The sequence below is a fragment of the Salvelinus alpinus genome, chromosome 7 (genome assembly GCF_045679555.1).
Source record: "Salvelinus alpinus chromosome 7, SLU_Salpinus.1, whole genome shotgun sequence".
NCBI lineage: Eukaryota > Metazoa > Chordata > Actinopteri > Salmoniformes > Salmonidae > Salvelinus > Salvelinus alpinus.
In genome coordinates this window covers 59306914-59321212 of record NC_092092.1, presented here as the reverse complement: position 1 = coordinate 59321212, position 14299 = coordinate 59306914, and the positions used below count along the sequence as shown (strand labels likewise).

The 14299-nt window shown below is 49.0% G+C and overlaps 1 protein-coding gene across 1 annotated transcript in view; it reads right to left on the bottom strand.

Moving 5' to 3' along the window:
* The window catches only part of LOC139581361 (testican-1-like), a 493855-nt gene that overhangs the window by 362936 nt on the left and 116620 nt on the right, over positions 1-14299 (bottom strand). The gene's annotated exons all lie outside the window — the stretch shown is intronic.

Below are 14299 nucleotides of genomic sequence, written 5' to 3'. Positions count from 1 at the left end.
CTAAGTCTGTACATAGTCAAAGCTTTCCTTAAGTTTGGGTCAGTCACAGTGGTCAGGTATTCTGCCACTGTGTACTCTCTGTTTAGTGCCAAATAGCATTCTAGTTTGCTCAGTTATTTTGTTAATTCTTTCAAATGTGTCAAGTATATATATTTTTGTTTTCTCATGATTTGGTTGGTTCTAATTGTGCTGCTGTCCTGGGGCTATGTGGGGTCTGTTTGTGTTCGTGAACAGAGCCCCAGAACCAGCTTGCTTAGGGGACTCTTCTCCAGGTTCATCTCTCTGTAGGTGATGGCTTTGTTATGGAAGGTTTGGGAATCGCTTCCTTTTAGGTGGTTGTAGAATTTAACGTCTCTTATCTGGATTTTGATAATTAGAGGGTATCGGCCTAATTCTGCTGTGCATACATTATTTGGTGTTCTACGTTGTACACGGAGGATATTTTTTGCAGAATTCTGCATGCAGAGTCTCAATTTGGTGTTTGTCCTATTTAGTGTATTCTTGGTTGGTGAGCGGACCCCAGACCTCTCTCTTTGTCTCTCTCTCTCCCCCTTCTTCTCTCTCCCTCTTTTTCTGTGAACAGAAACATGTTCGTAACACACACACACACACACGTGATGTAAACAGACACATGTTCACATCGTATTAACACGTAATAGGATTAACACAAAGCCAGTGAGAACAATTCTACTACAATGCGTCAGAAGGAGTCTTCAAATACTTAAAACAGTTAACTCTAAGTCTCTGTGACTTCGTCACTTTGATGGTTGACCGGTAGTCACCCTGAGAATCATAGCTTTGATAGCATGACAGAACGAGAAAGAGAGAGCGACAGAGCGAGAGAGCAACAGAGCAAGAGAGAGTGACAGACTGAGAGAGAGCGACAGAGCGAGAGAGACAGAGCTAGAACAAGAGAGTGAGAGAGAGAGAGAGAGAGAGAGAGAGAGAGAGAGAGAGAGTGAGAAACAGAGAGGGAGAGAGACAGAGACAGAGAGAGCGCGAAGGAGAGAGAGAAAGAGGGGGTAGAGGGAGAGAGACAGAGAGAGAGACAGAGACAGAGGCAGACAGAGGCAGACAGAGGCAGAGAGAGCAAGCGAGAGAGCGAGAGACAGACAGACAGACAGACAGACAGACAGACAGACAGACAGACAGACAGACAGACAGACAGACAGACAGACAGACACAGAAACACAGAAACACAGAGACACAGAGACAGAGAGACAGAGAGACAGAGAGACAGAGAGAGATGAAAGGGAAATGGAGAGTTAGAGAGAGAGAAGCTAAGCTAAGTCAGAACTAGTGTGTGATATCCACTGCAGTCTTGAATACTGCAAAGCACCTTGGGGAAAACAACAGACACACGGCATGAACACACACCTGTTGTTCTGTTTGCAGTAGAAACACATGGTCTAAGTGATTGAATTTGAGCGTAGCTCCATAAAACCACACACGTACACACCAATCTTCACCTCCATCGATCTATCGAGTAACAATGGGCTGAGCTCCATTTCATTCAGCACAAATATCTCACAGCACAAATATGCACACACACAATGCACACACACACTCATTACACAGTGTCAACATGTGTGTGAGCATGATTTAGGTGGCACATTTATGCTGTGTTAGCTTGTGTGTACATTTTTATTGTGTTTTTTACAGTTGAAGTCGGAAGTTTACATACACTTAGGTTGGAGTCATTAAAACTTGCTTTTCAACCACTCCACAAATTTCTTGTTAACAAACTATAGTTTTGGCAAGTCGGTTAGGACATCTACTTTGTGCATGACACAAGTAGTTTTTCCAACAACTGTTTACAGACAGATTATTTCACTTATCATTGACTGTATCACAATTCCAGCGTGTCAGAAGTTTACATACACTAAGTTGACTGAGCCTTTAAACAGCTTGGAAAATTCCAGAAAATGATGTCATGGCTTTTGAAGCTTCTGATAGGCTAATTGACATAATTTGAGTGAATTGGAGGTGTACCTGTGGATGTATTTTAAGGCCTACCTTCAAACTCAGTGCCTCTTAAATTGTCAAGTCTGATTCATCCTTGGGAGCAATTTCCAAACGTCTGAAGGTACCACGTTCATCTGTACAAACAATAGTACGCAAGTAAAAACACCATGGGACCACACAGCTATCATACTGTTCAGGAAGGAGACGCGTTCTGTCTCCTAGAGATGAATGTACTTTGGTGTGAAAAGTGCAAATCAATCCCAGAACAACAGCAAAGGACCTTGTGAAGATGCTGGAGGAAACAGGTACAAAAGTATCTATATCTACAGTAAAAAGAGTCCTATAACCTGAAAGGCCGCTCAGCAAGGAAGAAGCCACTGCTCCAAAACCGCCATAAAAAAGCCAGACTACAGTTTGCAACTGCACATGGGGACAAAGATCGTACCTTTTGGAGAAATGTCCTCTGGTCTGATGAAACAAAAATAGAACTGTTTGGCCATAATGACCATCGTTATGTTTGGAGGAAAAAGGGGGAGGCTTGCAAACCGAAAAACAACATCCCAACCATGAAGAACAGGGGTGGCAGCATCATGTTGTGGGGGTGCTTTGCTGCAGGAGGGACTGGTGCACATCACAAAATAGATCGTTTCATGAGGGCAGGAAAATTATGTGGATATATTGAAGCAACATCTCAAGACATCAGTCAGGAAGTTAAAGCTTGGTCGCAAATGGGTCTTCCAAATAAACAATGACCCCGAGCATACTCTCAAAGTTGTGGCAAAATGGCTTAAGGACAACAAAGTCAAAGTATTGGAGTGGCCATCATAAAGCCCTGACCTCAATCCTATAGAACATTTGTGGGCAGAACTGAAAAGCAGTGTACGAGCAAGGAGACCTACAAACCGGACTCAGTTACACCAGCTCTGTCAGGAGGAATGGGCCAAAATTCCCCAACCCAAGCTTGTGAAAGGCTACCCGAAACGTTTGACCAGAGTTAAATAATTTAAAGGCAATGCTACCAAATATTAATTGAGTGTATGTAAACTTCTGACCCACTGGGAATGTGTTGAAATAAATAAAAGCTGAAATAAATCATTCTCTCTACTATTATTCTGACATTTCACATTCTTAAAATAAAGTGGGGATCCTAACTGACCTAAGACAGGGATTTTTTACTAGGATTAAATGTCAGGAATTGTGAAAAACTGAGTTTAAATGTATTTGGCTAAGGTGTATGTTAACTTCCGACTTCAAATGTAGCTGTAATTTGAGGTGTGTGTGTTTGCATGTGTATGTGTGCGTGTGCATGGCAGGTAGCCTAGTGGTTAAGATCGTTGGGCCAGTAAGTGAAAGGATGCTGGTTTGAATCCCCAAGCCGACTATGTGAAAAATCTGCTGATGTACCCTTGAGCAAGGCACCTAACCTAGTTGCTCTGGATTAAAGTGTCTGCTAAATGATGAAGATTAAGTGTGTGTGGTAAGCCCCTCTACAGGAGAGCCCATGCCAGACAGAATAATTATCTGTCTGGCATGGGACTGGGTTGGCTTTAAACAATCCATTTACCAGGATACATAAACATATTCCTCTCCTTTCTGTCCTCTACCTTTCATTTCATTTCCTCTCTGGCCCTCCCTCTCCACGGCTTCTTCTTGCTCTCTGTTCTACTCTCCCTTCTCTTCATTCCATCCCAAACTCCCCTTCCGTCTCCTCAGCTTCCCTCTCTGTCGCCTTTGAAAACATCCTTCAATCGATCCAACAACTGAGCTGTATGGCTCTGAGCCACACATCCAAAATACTCTCTCTCTCTCTCTCTCTCTCTCTCTCTCTCTCTCTCTCTCTCTCTCTCTCTCTCTCTCTCTCTCAAAAATATTTTATCGTTCTGCTACTTAAAGAACTTGACGGCTTCATACTTGTCAATATCTCACTCGCTCTCTCTGCACTACCCCCCCCCCCCCCTCACCTCCCCCTCTCCTCCCCTCAGTGTAAAATGTGAGCCTTTATAACAAACATGAAAGAAAGAGGGCATGGCATCCCAATGAGACATCACTGCCAGAGACTTATTCAAATTGAAACGCATCGGCATGTGAATTACAAGAGAAGAGGAGAAGAGTGTCAGTAGGGAGAGAGAGAACCCATATTTATGTTTATTTATTTTCCCTTTTGTACTTTTTGCACAACTATTTGCACATCGTTACAACACTGTAAATAACCATAATATGACATTTGAAATGAGTGTAATGTTTATTGTTCATTTTTTATTGTTTATTTCATGTTTTTAAATCTATTTCACTCGCTTTGGCAATGTAAACATATGTTTCCCAGGCCAATAAAGCCCTTTGAATTGAATTGAGAGAGAGCTGAGGACCCTGGTTCTGCTATAGAAGAGCTTTAACGATGATGCTGCTTAGAGATGGAGTGAGACGCAGGGAGGAAGGGATAGGGATGGAGACAGTAAGAGACATGGACAGAATGTAAGACATGATAAGCAGACAGAGACACTGACACAGACAGAGGGAGAGAAAGAGAATTACGTTTTTAATGTTTCAAAATGGTTGGTTTTATGGAAGTGACTCTGGGAGACTAGAGGGGTGGTTAAGGGAGGGAGTGAGAGAGAGATAGATGGACAACAGAAGTGACGAGGGAGATGAGCAAGAGAGGTTGCGTAAGAGAGATGGGGAGAAAGAAAGAGGGAGAGATGGGGAGAAAGAGTGAGAACCTGAAATGACAGGAGGGTACAGTACGGAGGGATTAGAGAGGAGTGAGAACCTGAGATGACAGGAGGGTACGGTACGGAGGGATGAGAGAGGAGAGAGAACCTGAGATAACAGGAGGGTACGGTACGGAGGGATGAGAGAGGAGAGAACCTGAGATGACAGGAGGGTACGGTATGGAGGGATGAGAGAGGAGAGAACCTGAGATGACAGGAGGGTACGGTACGGAGGGATGAGAGAGTGAGAACCTGAGATGACAGGAAGGTACTGTATTGAGGGATGAGAGAGTGAGAACCTGAGATGACATGAGGGTACTGTATTGAGGGATGAGAGAGGAGAAAACCTGAGATGACAGTAGGGTACGGTACGGAGGGATGAGAGAGTGAGAACCTGAGATGACAGGAGGGTACGGTATGGAGGGATGAGAGAGTGAGAACCTGAGATGACAGTAGGGTATGGTACGGAGGGATGAGAGAGGAGAAAGAACCTGAGATGACAGGAGGGTACGGTATGGAGGGATGAGAGAGGAGAGAGAACCTGAGATGACAGGAGGGTACGGTATGGAGGGATGAGAGAGTGAGAACCTGAGATGAAAGTAGGGTATGGTACGGAGGGATGAGAGAGGAGAAAGAACCTGAGATGACAGGAGGGTACGGTACGGAGGGATGAGAGAGTGAGAACCTGAGATGACAGTAGGGTATGGTACGGAGGGATGAGAGAGGAGAAAACACCTGAGATGACAGGAGGGTACGGTATGGAGGGATGAGAGAGGAGAGAGAACCTGAGATGACAGGAGGGTACGGTATGGAGGGATGAGAGAGTGAGAACCTGAGATGACAGGAGGGTACGGTATGGAGGGATGAGAGAGTGAGAACCTGAGATGACATGAGGGTACTGTATTGAGGGATGAGAGAGGAGAACCTGAGATGACAGGAGGGTACTGTATTGAGGGATGAGAGAGTGAGAACCTGAGATGACAGGAAGGTACTGTATTGAGGGATGAGAGAGTGAGAACCTGAGATGACAGTAGGGTATGGTATAGAGGGATGAGAGAGTGAGAACCTGAGACGACAGGAAGGTACTGTATTGAGGGATGAGAGAGTGAGAACCTGAGATGACAGGAAGGTACTGTATTGAGGAATGAGAGAGTGAGAACCTGAGATGACAGGAAGGTACTGTATTGAGGGATGAGAGAGGAGAGAACCTGAGACGACAGTAGGGTATGGTACGGAGGGATGAGAGAGGAGAGAGAACCTGAGATGACAGGAGGGTACGGTACGGAGGGATGAGAGAGGAGAGAGAACCTGAGATGACAGTAGGGTACGGTACGAAGGGATGAGAGAGGAGAGAGAACCTGAGATGACAGTAGGGTACGGTATGGAGGGATGAGAGAGGAGAGAGAACCTGAGATAACAGGAGGGTACTGTATTGAGGGATGAGAGAGTGAGAACCTGAGATGACAGGAGGGTACTGTATTGAGAGATGAGAGAGTGAGAACCTGAGATGACAGTAGGGTACGGTACGGAGGGATGAGAGAGGAGAGAGAACCTGAGATGACAGGAGGGTACGGTACGGAGGGATGAGAGAGGAGAGAGAACCTGAGATGACAGGAGGGTACGGTACGGAGGGATGAGAGAGGAGAGAGAACCTGAGATGACAGGAGGGTACGGTACGGAGGGATGAGAGAGGAGAGAGAACCTGAGATGACAGGAGGATACGGTACGGAGGGATGAGAGAGGCGAGAACCTGAGATAACAGGAGGGTACGGTACGGAGGGATGAGAGAGGAGAGAACCTGAGATGACAGGAGGGTACGGTACGGAGGGATGAGAGAGTGAGATCCTGAGATGACAGGAGGGTACGGTATGGAGGGATGAGAGAGTGAGAACCTGAGATGACAGGAGGGTACGGTACGGAGGGATGAGAGAGGAGAGAGAACCTGAGATGACAGGAGTGTACTGTATTGAGGGATGAGAGAAGAGAGAGAACCTGAGATGACAGGAGGGTACGGTACAGAGGGATGAGAGATGAGAGAGAACCTGAGATGACAGTAGGGTACGGTACGGAGGGATGAGAGAGGAGAGAGAACCTGAGATGACAGGAGGGTACGGTACGGAGGGATGAGAGAGTGAGAACCTGAGATGACAGGAAGGTACTGTATTGAGGGATGAGAGAGTGAGAACCTGAGATGACATGAGGGTACTGTATTGAGGGATGAGAGAGGAGAAAACCTGAGATGACAGTAGGGTACGGTACGGAGGGATGAGAGAGTGAGAACCTGAGATGACAGGAGGGTACGGTATGGAGGGATGAGAGAGTGAGAACCTGAGATGACAGTAGGGTATGGTACGGAGGGATGAGAGAGGAGAAAGAACCTGAGATGACAGGAGGGTACGGTATGGAGGGATGAGAGAGGAGAGAGAACCTGAGATGACAGGAGGGTACGGTATGGAGGGATGAGAGAGTGAGAACCTGAGATGAAAGTAGGGTATGGTACGGAGGGATGAGAGAGGAGAAAGAACCTGAGATGACAGGAGGGTACGGTACGGAGGGATGAGAGAGTGAGAACCTGAGATGACAGTAGGGTATGGTACGGAGGGATGAGAGAGGAGAAAGAACCTGAGATGACAGGAGGGTACGGTATGGAGGGATGAGAGAGGAGAGAGAACCTGAGATGACAGGAGGGTACGGTATGGAGGGATGAGAGAGTGAGAACCTGAGATGACAGGAGGGTACGGTATGGAGGGATGAGAGAGTGAGAACCTGAGATGACATGAGGGTACTGTATTGAGGGATGAGAGAGGAGAACCTGAGATGACAGGAGGGTACTGTATTGAGGGATGAGAGAGTGAGAACCTGAGATGACAGGAAGGTACTGTATTGAGGGATGAGAGAGTGAGAACCTGAGATGACAGTAGGGTATGGTATAGAGGGATGAGAGAGTGAGAACCTGAGAAGACAGGAAGGTACTGTATTGAGGGATGAGAGAGTGAGAACCTGAGATGACAGGAAGGTACTGTATTGAGGAATGAGAGAGTGAGAACCTGAGATGACAGGAAGGTACTGTATTGAGGGATGAGAGAGGAGAGAACCTGAGATGACAGTAGGGTATGGTACGGAGGGATGAGAGAGGAGAGAGAACCTGAGATGACAGGAGGGTACGGTACGGAGGGATGAGAGAGGAGAGAGAACCTGAGATGACAGTAGGGTACGGTACGAAGGGATGAGAGAGGAGAGAGAACCTGAGATGACAGTAGGGTACGGTATGGAGGGATGAGAGAGGAGAGAGAACCTGAGATAACAGGAGGGTACTGTATTGAGGGATGAGAGAGTGAGAACCTGAGATGACAGGAGGGTACTGTATTGAGAGATGAGAGAGTGAGAACCTGAGATGACAGTAGGGTACGGTACGGAGGGATGAGAGAGGAGAGAGAACCTGAGATGACAGGAGGGTACGGTACGGAGGGATGAGAGAGGAGAGAGAACCTGAGATGACAGGAGGGTACGGTACGGAGGGATGAGAGAGGAGAGAGAACCTGAGATGACAGGAGGGTACGGTACGGAGGGATGAGAGAGGAGAGAGAACCTGAGATGACAGGAGGATACGGTACGGAGGGATGAGAGAGGCGAGAACCTGAGATAACAGGAGGGTACGGTACGGAGGGATGAGAGAGGAGAGAACCTGAGATGACAGGAGGGTACGGTACGGAGGGATGAGAGAGTGAGATCCTGAGATGACAGGAGGGTACGGTATGGAGGGATGAGAGAGTGAGAACCTGAGATGACAGGAGGGTACGGTACGGAGGGATGAGAGAGGAGAGAGAACCTGAGATGACAGGAGTGTACTGTATTGAGGGATGAGAGAAGAGAGAGAACCTGAGATGACAGGAGGGTACGGTACAGAGGGATGAGAGATGAGAGAGAACCTGAGATGACAGTAGGGTACGGTACGGAGGGATGAGAGAGGAGAGAGAACCTGAGATGACAGGAGGGTACGGTACGGAGGGATGAGAGAGGAGAGAGAACCTGAGATGACAGTAGGGTACGGTACAGAGGGATGAGAGAGGAGAGAGAACCTGAGATGACAGGAGGGTACAGTACGGAGGGATGAGAGACGAGAGAGAACCTGAGATGACAGTAGGGTACTGTATTGAGGGATGAGAAAGGAGAGAACCTGAGATGACAGGAGGGTACGGTACGGAGGGATGAGAGAGGAGAGAGAACCTGAGATGACAGGAGGGTACTGTATGGAGGGATGAGAGAGGAGAGAACCTGAGATGACAGTAGGGTACGGTACGGAGGGATGAGAGAGGAGAGAGAACCTGAGATGACAGGAGGGTACGGTATGGAGGGATGAGAGAGGAGAGAACCTGAGATGACAGGAGGGTACTGTATTGAGGGATGAGAGAGGAGAGAGAACCTGAGATGACAGGAGGGTGCGGTACGGAGGGATGAGAGAGGAGAGAGAACCTGAGATGACAGGAGGGTACGGTACGGAGGGATGAGAGAGGAGAGAGAACCTGAGATGACAGTAGGGTACGGTACAGAGGGATGAGAGAGGAGAGAGAACCTGAGATGACAGGAGGGTACAGTACGGAGGGATGAGAGACGAGAGAGAACCTGAGATGACAGTAGGGTACTGTATTGAGGGATGAGAAAGGAGAGAACCTGAGATGACAGGAGGGTACGGTACGGAGGGATGAGAGAGGAGAGAGAACCTGAGATGACAGGAGTGTACTGTATGGAGGGATGAGAGAGGAGAGAACCTGAGATGACAGTAGGGTACGGTACGGAGGGATGAGAGAGGAGAGAGAACCTGAGATGACAGGAGGGTACGGTATGGAGGGATGAGAGAGGAGAGAACCTGAGATGACAGGAGGGTACTGTATTGAGGGATGAGAGAGGGGAGAGAACTTGGGATGACAGGAGGGTACGGTACGGAGGGATGAGAGAGGAGAGAGAACCTGAGATGACAGGACGGTGCGGTACGGAGGGATGAGAGAGTGAGAACCTGAGATGACAGTAGGGTACAGAACGGAGGGATGAGAGAGGAGAGAGAACCTGAGATGACAGGAGGGTACAGTATTGAAGGATGAGAGAGTGAGAACCTGAGATGACATGAGGGTACTGTATTGAGGGATGAGAGAGGAGAGAGAACCTGAGATGACAGGAGGGTGCGGTACGGAGGGATGAGAGAGGAGAGAGAACCTGAGATGACAGGAGGGTACAGTATTGAGGGATGAGAGAGTGAGAACCTGAGATGACATGAGGGTACTGTATTGAGGGATGAGAGAGGAGAGAGAACCTGAGATGACAGGAGGGTGCGGTACGGAGGGATGAGAGAGGAGAGAGAACCTGAGATGACAGGAGGGTACGGTATGGAGGTATGAGAGAGGAGAGAGAACCTGAGATGACAGTAGGGTACTGTATTGAGGGATGAGAGAGGAGAGAACCTGAGATGACAGTAGGGTACGGTACGGAGGGATGAGAGAGGAGAGAGAACCTGAGATGACAGGAAGGTACTGTATGGAAGGATGAGAGTGGAGAGAACCTGAGATGACAGTAGGGAACGGTACGGAGGGATGAGAGAGGAGAGAACCTGAGATGACAGTAGGGTACTGTATGGAGGGATGAGAGAGTGAGAACCTGAGATGACAGTAGGGTATGGTACGGAGGGATGAGAGAGGAGAGAGAACCTGAGATGACAGGAGGGTACGGTATGGAGGGATGAGAGAGTGAGAACCTGAGATGACAGTAGGGTGCGGTACGGAGGGATGAGAGAGGAGAGAGAACCTGAGATGACAGGAGGGTACTGTATTGAGGTATGAGAGAGGAGAGAGAACCTGAGATGACAGGAGGGTACGGTACGGAGGGATGAGAGAGGAGAGAGAACCTGAGATGACAGGAGGGTACTGTATTGAGGGATGAGAGAGGAGAAAACCTGAGATGACAGTAGGGTACGGTACGGAGGGATGAGAGAGTGAGAACCTGAGATGACAGGAGGGTACGGTATGGAGGGATGAGAGAGTGAGAACCTGAGATGACAGTAGGGTATGGTACGGAGGGATGAGAGAGGAGAAAGAACCTGAGATGACAGGAGGGTACGGTATGGAGGGATGAGAGAGGAGAGAGAACCTGAGATGACAGGAGGGTACGGTATGGAGGGATGAGAGAGTGAGAACCTGAGATGAAAGTAGGGTATGGTACGGAGGGATGAGAGAGGAGAAAGAACCTGAGATGACAGGAGGGTACGGTACGGAGGGATGAGAGAGTGAGAACCTGAGATGACAGTAGGGTATGGTACGGAGGGATGAGAGAGGAGAAAGAACCTGAGATGACAGGAGGGTACGGTATGGAGGGATGAGAGAGGAGAGAGAACCTGAGATGACAGGAGGGTACGGTATGGAGGGATGAGAGAGTGAGAACCTGAGATGACAGGAGGGTACGGTATGGAGGGATGAGAGAGTGAGAACCTGAGATGACATGAGGGTACTGTATTGAGGGATGAGAGAGGAGAACCTGAGATGACAGGAAGGTACTGTATTGAGGGATGAGAGAGTGAGAACCTGAGATGACAGGAAGGTACTGTATTGAGGGATGAGAGAGTGAGAACCTGAGATGACAGTAGGGTATGGTATAGAGGGATGAGAGAGTGAGAACCTGAGAAGACAGGAAGGTACTGTATTGAGGGATGAGAGAGTGAGAACCTGAGATGACAGGAAGGTACTGTATTGAGGAATGAGAGAGTGAGAACCTGAGATGACAGGAAGGTACTGTATTGAGGGATGAGAGAGGAGAGAACCTGAGATGACAGTAGGGTATGGTACGGAGGGATGAGAGAGGAGAGAGAACCTGAGATGACAGGAGGGTACGGTACGGAGGGATGAGAGAGGAGAGAGAACCTGAGATGACAGTAGGGCACGGTACGAAGGGATGAGAGAGGAGAGAGAACCTGAGATGACAGTAGGGTACGGTATGGAGGGATGAGAGAGGAGAGAGAACCTGAGATAACAGGAGGGTACTGTATTGAGGGATGAGAGAGTGAGAACCTGAGATGACAGGAGGGTACTGTATTGAGAGATGAGAGAGTGAGAACCTGAGATGACAGTAGGGTACGGTACGGAGGGATGAGAGAGGAGAGAGAACCTGAGATGACAGGAGGGTACGGTACGGAGGGATGAGAGAGGAGAGAGAACCTGAGATGACAGGAGGGTACGGTACGGAGGGATGAGAGAGGAGAGAGAACCTGAGATGACAGGAGGGTACGGTACGGAGGGATGAGAGAGGAGAGAGAACCTGAGATGACAGGAGGATACGGTACGGAGGAATGAGAGAGGCGAGAACCTGAGATAACAGGAGGGTACGGTACGGAGGGATGAGAGAGGAGAGAACCTGAGATGACAGGAGGGTACGGTACGGAGGGATGAGAGAGTGAGATCCTGAGATGACAGGAGGGTACGGTATGGAGGGATGAGAGAGTGAGAACCTGAGATGACAGGAGGGTACGGTACGGAGGGATGAGAGAGGAGAGAGAACCTGAGATGACAGGAGTGTACTGTATTGAGGGATGAGAGAAGAGAGAGAACCTGAGATGACAGGAGGGTACGGTACAGAGGGATGAGAGATGAGAGAGAACCTGAGATGACAGTAGGGTACGGTACGGAGGGATGAGAGAGGAGAGAGAACCTGAGATGACAGGAGGGTACGGTACGGAGGGATGAGAGAGGAGAGAGAACCTGAGATGACAGTAGGGTACGGTACAGAGGGATGAGAGAGGAGAGAGAACCTGAGATGACAGGAGGGTACAGTACGGAGGGATGAGAGACGAGAGAGAACCTGAGATGACAGTAGGGTACTGTATTGAGGGATGAGAAAGGAGAGAACCTGAGATGACAGGAGGGTACGGTACGGAGGGATGAGAGAGGAGAGAGAACCTGAGATGACAGGAGGGTACTGTATGGAGGGATGAGAGAGGAGAGAACCTGAGATGACAGTAGGGTACGGTACGGAGGGATGAGAGAGGAGAGAGAACCTGAGATGACAGGAGGGTACGGTATGGAGGGATGAGAGAGGAGAGAACCTGAGATGACAGGAGGGTACTGTATTGAGGGATGAGAGAGGAGAGAGAACCTGAGATGACAGGAGGGTGCGGTACGGAGGGATGAGAGAGGAGAGAGAACCTGAGATGACAGGAGGGTACGGTACGGAGGGATGAGAGAGGAGAGAGAACCTGAGATGACAGTAGGGTACGGTACAGAGGGATGAGAGAGGAGAGAGAACCTGAGATGACAGGAGGGTACAGTACGGAGGGATGAGAGACGAGAGAGAACCTGAGATGACAGTAGGGTACTGTATTGAGGGATGAGAAAGGAGAGAACCTGAGATGACAGGAGGGTACGGTACGGAGGGATGAGAGAGGAGAGAGAACCTGAGATGACAGGAGTGTACTGTATGGAGGGATGAGAGAGGAGAGAACCTGAGATGACAGTAGGGTACGGTACGGAGGGATGAGAGAGGAGAGAGAACCTGAGATGACAGGAGGGTACGGTATGGAGGGATGAGAGAGGAGAGAACCTGAGATGACAGGAGGGTACTGTATTGAGGGATGAGAGAGGGGAGAGAACTTGGGATGACAGGAGGGTACGGTACGGAGGGATGAGAGAGGAGAGAGAACCTGAGATGACAGGACGGTGCGGTACGGAGGGATGAGAGAGTGAGAACCTGAGATGACAGTAGGGTACAGAACGGAGGGATGAGAGAGGAGAGAGAACCTGAGATGACAGGAGGGTACAGTATTGAAGGATGAGAGAGTGAGAACCTGAGATGACATGAGGGTACTGTATTGAGGGATGAGAGAGGAGAGAGAACCTGAGATGACAGGAGGGTGCGGTACGGAGGGATGAGAGAGGAGAGAGAACCTGAGATGACAGGAGGGTACAGTATTGAGGGATGAGAGAGTGAGAACCTGAGATGACATGAGGGTACTGTATTGAGGGATGAGAGAGGAGAGAGAACCTGAGATGACAGGAGGGTGCGGTACGGAGGGATGAGAGAGGAGAGAGAACCTGAGATGACAGGAGGGTACGGTATGGAGGTATGAGAGAGGAGAGAGAACCTGAGATGACAGTAGGGTACTGTATTGAGGGATGAGAGAGGAGAGAACCTGAGATGACAGTAGGGTACGGTACGGAGGGATGAGAGAGGAGAGAGAACCTGAGATGACAGGAAGGTACTGTATGGAAGGATGAGAGTGGAGAGAACCTGAGATGACAGTAGGGAACGGTACGGAGGGATGAGAGAGGAGAGAGAACCTGAGATGACAGGAGGGTACGGTATGGAGGGATGAGAGAGGAGAGAACCTGAGATGACAGTAGGGTACTGTATGGAGGGATGAGAGAGTGAGAACCTGAGATGACAGTAGGGTATGGTACGGAGGGATGAGAGAGGAGAGAGAACCTGAGATGACAGGAGGGTACGGTATGGAGGGATGAGAGAGTGAGAACCTGAGATGACAGTAGGGTGCGGTACGGAGGGATGAGAGAGGAGAGAGAACCTGAGATGACAGGAGGGTACTGTATTGAGGTATGAGAGAGGAGAGAGAACTTGGGATGACAGGAGGGTAC